This window comes from Fukomys damarensis, unplaced genomic scaffold (genome assembly GCF_012274545.1).
Source record: "Fukomys damarensis isolate Sample0158 unplaced genomic scaffold, DMR_v1.0_HiC HiC_scaffold_19, whole genome shotgun sequence".
Classification (NCBI taxonomy): domain Eukaryota; kingdom Metazoa; phylum Chordata; class Mammalia; order Rodentia; family Bathyergidae; genus Fukomys; species Fukomys damarensis.
The window spans coordinates 10,896,654-10,907,611 of record NW_022900931.1 but is presented as its reverse complement, the minus strand read 5'-3'; the positions used below and the strand labels follow the sequence as shown (position 1 = coordinate 10,907,611).

General features: G+C 41.7%; 1 long non-coding RNA gene across 1 annotated transcript in view; it reads right to left on the bottom strand.

Moving 5' to 3' along the window:
• Window positions 1-10,958, bottom strand: part of LOC117286954 — a 14,733-nt gene that overhangs the window by 2,874 nt on the left and 901 nt on the right. Inside the window, exon 2 of the long non-coding RNA XR_004518138.1 lies at window positions 892-980. This is a non-coding gene — a long non-coding RNA (uncharacterized LOC117286954). The remainder of the gene's footprint in view (window positions 1-891; window positions 981-10,958) is intronic.

Here is a 10,958-nt window from a genome sequence, read left to right as displayed (position 1 = left end):
AACAAAAAAAAAAAAAAAAAAAAAAAAAAAAAAAGAATTAGAGAGAGAGGCCAAGAAATAGAATTAAGGTACGTGAGGTACTTAGGACAGGGCCTGATACATAGTAAGAACTCATTTTTCTCCCCCTTCGCAACGACCCTTTCACATTCTTGAGCATTCACCAAATCCCACCCCACCATGCACCAGCTTTCGCCTCAGAGGCACCGATGGGAACCACCACTCTCTTCAGACACACACACCCTAGGGGCCCCAGGCCCTGACCTTCAGTTGAGGATATGCCTGAGATAAGTGAGGAGTTCCCTCCTTCTCACTTTCCCTCAGCACTACCTTCTTCTGAGTGAAGATTTGTTCTATTCTGTCTTACTGGATGAGGGGAGGAGGAGATGTGCCGGGCAGGAAAGGAAAAGGAAACAAAGACGATAAGATGCTGGAGCCTTTTCAGGTCTGGGCTTGGGCTAGGGCTCATTTTTAGAGCTATTGTTTTCAAGAGGCAAGAAAGGCGACCTCTTTTCCTAGAGAATGAAAAAAGGGACGGGGGCGGGGGGTATTTAGCCTGGTGGTTCTGCCACCTGCCTTGCAAGCGCAAGGTCCTGAGTTCGAACCCCGGTACAAAAAAGAAAGAAAGAGGGGCTGGGAATCATAGGTCACTCAGACAAGCTCCAACTGAACCTGTGAGAGCTTGAGGCTGGCAGCTGAAGAGAAAAAGCAATGTCGATTCTCCAACAACTACAAATGCTTCAGGGACAGACCACACCCCTTGTGGTCTCTGACGAGTCACTGACCAACTCCGGGGCATTACACCACTTTAGCCAGCAGAGGGCTCTCTTTTACTAATCTTCAAACTTTCAAACACCAACAAACAACAACTTCCCTTGCTCATTCTTACTATACCCCGTCTGAAGTCTCTTTCCGAAGCTGAAGAAATAATGAATTACTTGGTCAAAGCATCTGTGAACGTGGAGTCCAATCACTCAGTAAAACTGAAAGACAAAAAGGCTGAGCTATTTGGAGAAAAGGACTCGATACTCAAATATTCACCCCAGCGGTTCTCTTGCTTAGAAGAAGACTCCCACCAATTATAAAGGAAGAGAACCAAACATTGGTCAGACTCTAAAACAGCAGTGATTATTGCGACCACGAAAAGGGAACGCCAGCTCAAACCAGTAGCTGGGAGGGGCAGCTCCTCGCCAGACCTCTGATCCAGTCGGCGGAACCCGGTCTGGCTTTTGCTTGATGTCCACCTTCCAGAAGCTGAAAGGTGTCACCTGTGACCAGTATCCATCCTGACGTTCCAAGCCTTGCGCGTTACATCCTAATGAAGCCAGATCTTCAAGGTAATTTTGTGTCCTTGTAAGCAGCATCGTGGGGAGATCCAGAGGTATATGCTTAAACTTGCCTCCCCGTATTCTAACAGAATACACTCAGGTTTTAACTGGAATTAGACAGAAGGAGAAAATAATGGAACTTAATTGAAGCTGCTGAAGATACTGGTTGTTGTTTTGTTTTGAGACAGGTCTCGCTATGTAGTTCAGGCTGGCCTTGGACTCAATATATACCCCAGGGTGGCTTCAAACCCTCGAAGGCTCTCCCACCTCAGCCCCCCAGAGTGCTGGGATTACTAGCGTGCACTACCACACCCAACTTCAAGTGACTTTCGTGAATAAGCTAATGGGTCCCCCAAGTTCCTGGATCTGAGAATTGCTAATGTGGCTTAAAAAGTCCAGCAGCACTCTGGCCACGGTGTCCATTCCTTCTGCACTCAGTGAGCTGTGTCCCAGCCACAAGCACCTTCAAAGTCCTTCCACGACTCCATGCTCTGCCCAAACCACCCTCCTCCTCCTCCGGTTAATCACTGCTCAGACTCCAGGTCTCAGTTTGAAGGTCATTTCCTTAGAAGGGATTTCCTGACCCCCACTACTAGGTTTGGCTCCTGTTTCAAATTCAAGGAATCCTACAGAGAAGTCTCTGGGATGCACAGGAAGGGCCCACATATAGGGGAATAGATGGATCCTTTCCCCACCCCTAGTGAACACAGTCTCGCCTGGAGAAAGAGTTGCAATTTTAGGTTCCTCTTGCACCCTTGCTTGGACAACTTCATATGAGGCTCAAAGTGCTGGAGCATAAGAAAGCAGTTGTGAGGTCCCTGCAGAACTCCCAGCTAAATTCCATTCTAGTTAGAGCTGTGATTCCTGTACACCTCCACCAGCAGACTGTAGCCCCACGAGGACACCCTCTTCGCAAAGACAGCTGAGCCTGGTCCTCAGCACGCAGGCAGCAGTGAAGACAAATTCAGCACCTCTAAGCCACGTACTTATTAAAAATTAAGATCATAAATGTCCACTGGGCGGCCCACACTAATGTATTCTCATCTTTCCTTGACTCCTGTGAATCTGTGGTTTGTGACCAAAATTTAGGAACCTAACTTCCTTGGAAAATAACCTGATGCACAGCAACAGAAGAGGAAGCGGGGATCATAGGGCTGCAAGCCAGAAGGAACCTATAAGTCATCATGTCTGCCTCCCCACTTCACAGGAAATCAAGGACTGGAATTTTCTCATCTCTGTGCATTAGGACTGGACGACGTGACCTTCCATACCCCAAAATGCTGAGCTTCTGAGATTTGTTCTGGACGGGCCACATGCGTGACAGCTGAAGATTAGTCTGCTAATGAAATATAAAACGATTTTCCCAGCACTTCGTCCTAAGTAACTAATCCCAGGCAGGGGGCTGATCTCCTGGGTAGATTCCCTGAGTGTGCCAACTGCCAAAGATCAAGGAATGCAAGTGCAGGGATAATGTTACCAGTGAGATCCCACGTGGCAAAAACACGGAATAGGCTGTTTTTCACGGTTTGTTAAGATGTCCCGGAGTTAATGGGAATGATATTTATACCTCACTTATGTGCCCTAGAAGCCAAACCATATACACAAACACATATGCGCCCTCCTCATAACTCATCTATGGATTTAATGATGTGAAAAGTTAAACAGAAAAATGGCAGGAAAACACATTATAGAAATGCTTTGTACTCTGCTAACATCCAAGACTTGTGACACTTGAAGAAAAATTCTGACTCCATGCTCGTGAAATTATAATTCATTTGCCAATTTGAAATATCTTTGTGATTTTTTTTCCTTTGTTAAAATCCATTGTAAAAAAAACAGCACAACACAAATATTTAAGGGAAACTCTCTTCATAATCCCACTCTCAGAAACAGAAATAGGAGCCATTAATGTAAATAATGTAAAGGAATGTAAAGGGTAACCTTCCAGGCCAACTGCGTATGTGATATGGGATTTTAATTTTTCACAAAAATGCATTCATACCATAAAGATTACTCTGGGCCTGCTTTTGCATTAATATATATTGGACAACTTTTCCTACTAATACATACAGTAGTTTTTAGATTGTTTTGTTTTTAAAATGCTGAGGATTGCCGGGCATGGTGGCACAGTCCTATAATCCCAGCACTCAGGAGGCTGAGGCAGGAGGATTGCTGGGTGAGACCAGCCTGGGCTACATAGTGAATTCCAGGTCAGTCTCAACTACATAGTGAGACCCTTCAATAACCAAAACAATAAAAACCAAACAATAAAAAATGAATAAAATAAAATGCTAAGATTTAACTCAGGGCCTGTTGCATGCTAAGTATACCATAGTTGGTTCAATCAAATAACCTAACCGAGTGCATAAACCTATATGAAAGAGGATTTTGTTAGATTGCTTAGTTTTGTGTTTTGTTTTGTTTTTTCAGTACTGGTGATAGAACTCAGGACCTTGCCAGGCAGGCACAGTGCCACTGAGCTACATCCCCGGTCCTAGACTAATTTTTTGTTTCTTTCAAATATCTAATAGAGTGCCAAGGATTTAGCTCAGTGTTTCTGCTGCCTGCCTCACAAGCACAAGGACTGGAGTTCAATCCCAAGTGCAAAAAATAAAATCTAACATATAACCTTACAATACTCATTCTGGCAAATCTCTCTTTAGTCATGTATCTGATTCTTTCCCAAAAGCAAATTCATATAACAGGAATTTTGAATTGAAAGCATAAACAGTTTCAACCCACAGTACCTGAAATTCCAATGCAGGTATAGAAGGGACTTAATAAACACCACTTACTTCATGATACAGCCTCTCTCCACTTATTAGACATTTCATGTTTGTTATGTTACAGATGCTGCTTGAAGCCTTTAAAAGAGAATGGAGTTTGAAGGAAAAACAAAAAAAAAAAAAAGATAATGATTTTGGAGTGACTCCGATTATCAGCAATACACAGGCAATAAAAGCAAGAAAGGACAAAGACGTGTTGGAGTTGTACCAACTGAGAGAGGCCGATTCGGGAGATTTCTATGGACGAAGTACAGTGGTGCCACTAAACTTAAAGGTTAGCAGGTCTGGATGATGGGGATTTTACACTGAACCTGAGCGAGGGCCACAGATACCACAGCACAAACGCCTTGCTTCTCTGGTAGCCTGTGAAGCTGCAGGGAAAAAAAAAAGTTGCTCAGCCTTGGCTAGAAAGAGAAGCAAAGGTAAAACCATCAAGAAAGAATAATGGCCACCTTTGTATCCAAGAGACGCTCCTGTGCCTCAGTTTACCTTACATTTATGTGTTCTGTATATATTCTAATCATCTCAAACTACCAGTGAGCACAGTTTCATATTTTAAGAGCCTTTTATGCTTCTTTTTCTCACAACTGTTTTCTTGCCCTTTGCTTATTTTCCTATTGGTATGTTTACTTATTAAAATTGATTTGTAGGGCCAGGGATTGAGCCCCAGTGGTGCCACGCCTGCCTCACAAGCACAAGGTCCTAAGTTCGATCCCGAGTAATGGGGAAAAAAATTGATTTATAAACTCTTCATTTATTGGGAAAATTTACACTTTGATACACGGGTTACAAACATTTTTCCCAGTTTGCCATTGTCTTTGTATATGGGGAGTGTGTGCTATGAATTTATTACCTCTAATAAACCTAAATCCAAGCTCACTTAGAAATCATCAGAAATAACATCAAATTCAACAGATACTTTATTTTAAAAACTTTTTTACTTTGGTAAAGTACGCATAACATAATTTACCATTTTAATTGTCTGTTATAAAATTAATTATATTTATTAAAGGTCAATTACAAAAGCACTTGTTTTCCTTAGCTGGGTGTGGTGGTGCACCCTGTAATTCCAGCACTCAGGAGGCTGAGGCAGGAAGATCACCATGAGTTTGAGGACAGCCTAGGCCATATGGTCAGTTCAAGGGTAACCTGAACTACAAGGGAAATAGCTGGATAACAAAACATAAAAACACAACAATTTTTTAAAAATAAAAACATTTATTTCTTAAAAGGTAATAAAATAATTACAGTAATTAAAGTGTGAAAATATATTTCCAAATTAGCATAACCCTGGTTGTGGTTACTGTGAGAAGACAAAAATAAGAACTAGATTTTTATAGTATTTTATTGTTTACAAATGTATAGTGGCTATTATTTGCTATACACCAGCTAGTAAGCAAAATACTGCACATACATGATTCTACTGAGTATTTTCAGCAGCCCTAACTAAGTACTATTAGCATCCTCATTATATGAACAAAGAAATAGAAACCTAAAAAAGACAAAGCAGTTTGCAAAAAGCAGCAAATTAAGTAAATGAGTCTCAAACCCAAGCAACCTGATTTCCATAACTTGGAATCAAATCACTACATCAGTCTCAAAAATGATGGAACACAAGACATTGTGGTTTGGTTTTTTTTGTTTTGTTTTGTTTTGTTTTGTTTTGTTTTTTTGGTTATTTGTTTTTTTTGAGACAGGGTCTCACTATGTAGTTGAGACTGACCTGGAACTCACTATGTATCCCAGGTCTCAAACTCACATCAATCCTCCTGCCTCAGCCTCCTGAGTGCTGGGATTACAGGAGTGCACCACCACACCCGGTTTGAGATTTTTTTTTTTTAGATAGAACATGGATGAACTTTAAATTTTTTCTAGTAGTTTCTGTGTGCATTTTTTATTGTAGTTAAGGATACATAACATAGGGCTGGGGATTTGGCTCAGTGGTTCCCCTGCCTGCTTCAAAAGCGAAAGGGTCTGAGTTCGATCCCCAGTACCAAAACAAACAAACAAAAAACCAGAATGCATAACATAAATTTTACAATTTTTCAAAAATTTTACCATTTTAGCATTTTTTTTTTAACTAGGGATTGAGCCACAGATCTTCACATTAAGCTACATCCCAGGCCTTTTTAAGCTTTTTTTTTTTTTAATTTTTATTTTGAGATAGGGTCCCACTAAGTTGCCCAGGCTGGACTCAGACTTGCAATCCACCTGCCTCAGCCTCTCAGAGTGCTGGGATTACAGATGTGCACCACCTACCTGACTCATTTTTAAGCAATTTTACATATATAGGTCAGTGGCATTAAATACATTCACATTATTATGCAACTTGTCAGTGTGTGATTTGCGTTTGACTTTGTGGTAGATCTTTGCAGTGCAAAACATTTGTATTTTAATGTCATCAAATTATCAAGATTTCATCTTATGAATTTTATGTTTTGTGTCATATCTAGAAAAGACCTTCCCTGTTCTGAGGTTTTATTTTTTAAAATCTTCTGAGGCCCTGGGCATGGTGATACAGCATTCCAGGAGGCTGCTGCAGAAGGATCACAAGTTGGAGCACAGCTTGAGCAATTTAGCAACTTAACAAGACCCTATCTCAAAAGGTTTTTTTTTAATTTTTAAAAAATTTAAATTAAAAACAAAAAAATACAGTTGGGGTTGTAACTCAGTGTGAAGGCCCTAGGCTCAATTGCCCAGTACTGAAGAGGGGGAAAAAAAAATCCTGAGGTTTCTTCTGGTATGTTTATAGTTTCATTTTCTCTACCTTATCCTTTTTTTTCCTTTTAATTATTTAGGAATTTATCCTGGTGAAAGGTATTGGGGATCCCACTTTATTATTTCCTTAATGCTAATAGGAATTAAAAATCAGACAAATGTATATTGAGTCCATATGGGAAAAAACAACAAGCAAAGGAAGCCAAGAAGATTTCAGAGGTAGGGGGAGGACCAAGGGACTTGTTGGAGCATGGCGAACTAGTCCCACCAGCAATTATAACATATTCCCAATTACAGTAATTAAAATAATGTGGTCCCCGGCACACAGACTGACTAATGGAACAATGAAACCGAACAAGATGACCAGAATTTATTATCAAAACTGAGAGCAAAGGCACCAATTACAGGATTGCCATCTTTCTCATCTTGAATATAGAGGAATATGTTTACCCTGTTTCGTCTGTTTGGGTTTCTGTTAGAGACACTATCCTAGAACAAGACCAACACTGCACCTTCTCCTCATCTTCCTGTCCCCTGAAGTCCAGAGTGAAAAGTTACCTGTTGAGCCTCCACATGAGGTTGAAATCCTTTCCCCGGGGTGGCTGCCTAACTCATTCCCGGTGTCCCTATTGCAGAAAGTGGAAAGCCGCGGTGATCAGGTTTAATTTCACTGGCTACACAGCTATGCACTGTTGAACGTGTGAGGAGGTTCTGGCAGTCGAGCAAGCGTCAGTGAGCTTCCTCACCGGTCGGATGGCACAGCCCGCTACGCACCTGGGCTGTATGACACGGCTTATGGCTCCCAGCCTACAAACCTGTACTGCCTGGCTCTTTCCTGGAGACCGTGGGCAACTGGAACCTAATGGGATTTGTGTATCTGAACACAGAGAAATGGTAATACTGTACCCAACGCTTGTTACAGTAGAAAGAGGAAAGATACCGCCCATGGATGGGACACTGACCAAAAGCAGAGTTTGGGAGGTGCTGTGGGCCAGCCAGGGAAAGCCAGGACACTTCTGTCCGGACCGGCACACTTGGTAAACACTGAACTGCACTAATTTATTTTTTAAATGTTTTTCTTCAAGAATAAATTAACTCTAGCTTCCTATTTTTTTTTTACTTTATAATAAACTTTTATTTTTTGATGCTTTCGTAATAACATTTAACTTAAAACACATTGTCCAAGTATATAAAACTTTTTCTTCTCTTTTTCCAGTAATGCGGATGGAACCCTGCGCCTTCTCACTGAGCCACATCCCAGCCCTTTTTTATTTTTTATTTTTTTATTTCGAGACAAAGAGGCTCACTAAGTTGCCCAGGCTAGGCTTGAACTTGCAATCCTCCTGGGTCAACCTCCCAGAGTGCTGAGATTAAAACATGCACCATCCTACCTGGCTTTTTAATTTTTTTTCTTACTTTTTAAGTTTCTGTTCACACACACACACACACACACACACACACACACACACACATTATCCTAGGCCTGCACAGGGCCACCATCGTCACCATAACTGTCTTTCATGTCCACATTTTGTCCCAGTGGAAGATTTTCAGGGGCAAGGACATGCAAGGAGCTGCCACCTCCTCCAACACCACTCCTCCTTCTGGACGCCTCCTGAGGCTATTTTACCCTTAACTTCAGACACACGGATAAGTGACAGTAAATAGTACAGTAAATACAAACTAGTAACCGTCATTTCATCATCAAGTACAGCATTATGTACTGCACATAACTATATGTATTGGAGTTTTTGGGTGTGGTGGTGCTGAGCTATATTCTTAGCCCTCTTAGGTTTTTTTAATCTTGATTTTTTTCTTCCCTCACTTATTGAACTCAGGGCTTCACACATGCTAGGCAAACACTCGACCACTGAGCTATATCCCCAGCATATTTTTGTTGTTTTAAGCCAGGCTAGGCTCCAGCTTGCCACCCTCCTGCCTCAGCCTCCTGAGTAGCTGGGATTACAGGCCGATGCCACAGGGCACATCTATGATGTAGCTTTATACAACTGGTAGTGCAGTAGGTTTGTTCTCACCAGCATCACAACCAGTGTGAGTAATGCACTGAGCTTTGATTTTTGGATAGCTATGACAACAGGTGGCAATAAGAATCTCCTAGCTCTGTCCTAATCTTATGGGAGCACTGACATGCAGGCATGTCTGGCTCTCTCTGTACATTACTATAATTTGGGCTCAAACTTAATATTGTCGAAGACAAAACAGTAGGGTGTAGATATTGGTAGAAGCCTACTTCTACCGAATGGTTCCAGAGGCCAAGGTTGGGCCTTACTTTAGCTTGGAAAGTTAGCCTGAGAGGGTAGTACATGCCCATAGTTTCAGTTACTCTGGAGGATGAGGCAGGAGGATCTCCTGAGCTTAGGAGTTTCAGAACAGCCTGGGCAACATGGCAAAACCTAATCTCTAACATAAATAAGCAAAATTTAAAAAAATAAAATACTGATACTTTTTAAGTTAGGATAGCTGGGGGCTGGAGATTTAGCTCAGTGGTTCCGGCACCTGCTTCACAAGGACCTGAGTTCGATCCCCAGTACCAAAAAAAAAAAAAAAAGTTAGGTAGCTGTAAGTTACATTACTGCTCAGTATTACTAGCAATCATTTTAGAGGACAAAGCCTCAAGTTATAGGTGTTGGTTTAGAATGTCCAATAGAAAATGTAATTTGAGCCACATTTATAAATTGAAATTCTGTTAAACACACTAATAAAAGTGGAAAAGGAGGGCCAGTCTGATCCTCTTCATCAAACCTGTACTTTCTTCAGTCCCTCAAGCTGAAGTCCTTACTTATTTTATCTTACTTTCTAACTCTGCCTAATAACCTGCCTATTCCCCACAAAAAAGTGAAAAGGAATAGATGAAATTTACTTCAATGAGATTTGGGGTGGGGTTAATGGAGATTGAACTCAGGACCTCGAGCTTGCTAGGCAGGCACTGTGCCACTGAGCTAAATCCTCGCCTCGCAAAAAAAATATTTAACCCAAAAGTGGGTGTGGTGGTGTATGCCTATAATCCCAGGACTCGAGAGGCTAAGGCAGGAGGATCGTTGTGAGTTCGAGGCCAGCCTGAACTCCACAGGGAGACCCTGTCTCAAAAAAAAAAAAAAATTAACCCAATATACTAAACGTATTACCTTTTTAATATAATTAATTAACCTAAAAATATAACATTCTTTCTTTCATACTAATTCTTGGCAACCTGGCATCTATGTCACACAGCACACCTCCGTCTGGCCCATTCACCATCTGTGGCTACTGGCCATCTGGGACAGTGCCGCTCTACAAGATGGTCATGAGCAAGAAAAAAAGGCCTAATTTAGTAGGAATCCAGAAATTCCAAGGTTGGAAAGGTAGTTTCTCAAGGGCCTGGAACAAACGTTGCAATTAGATGATGTGAGAATCTTGTCTACAGCGTTCCCACGGAGTCCCGAGAGGGACTGGTACTCCGGGGGGCACAGTGAGAGCTCCCTTCTCCTGTCCTTAACCCCCAAGTCCTCCTTACTAAGGCTCTTGCTTCCTTACAGTGCCCACTCTGGCGAGTGGGTCCCCGCAGGGTGGCTACTGGATCCTGAGAGGGGCATCAGAGAGGTGAAATGTAACAGCTTCGCTGAAGGAAAGGCAAGTTGCTTTATGATGGTGTTGGCAGCTTAGTGGCATGGGATAGTTAAGGGTTTTGCTGACTGAGAAGGATGGGCACTTAAGGACTAATACACGTCACCAATGGCTTAGGAACTGCTGGCAGGTTAGGGCTGGACTTCCGGTTGATAGGGGCCTGCTATATTGTAACAAGACTAAGGAGAAACAAAAAGGAGCAGAGAAAGAGAAAGAAATGAAGAAAAGCAGGGAGGAGGAAGGGAGAGAGGGAAGGAGAAGGAAGAAAGGTATGCATATACAGTACCTTCACTAATAATGTCGGAGCGCTTTGGAGAACAAATTTGAATTATTATGCACTTCTAAGGTTTTGGCAGTAAAGTAAAAGACCACTGGGTTCTAATTAATACATCATTTCTATTAGACTTGTGTTACAAATAACATTATCCTAAAACCTAAAGTACTCTGAGAAATACTAATTTCCAGACCCAGACATCAAATGCATTTATTTCTCTCTCTCTTTTTT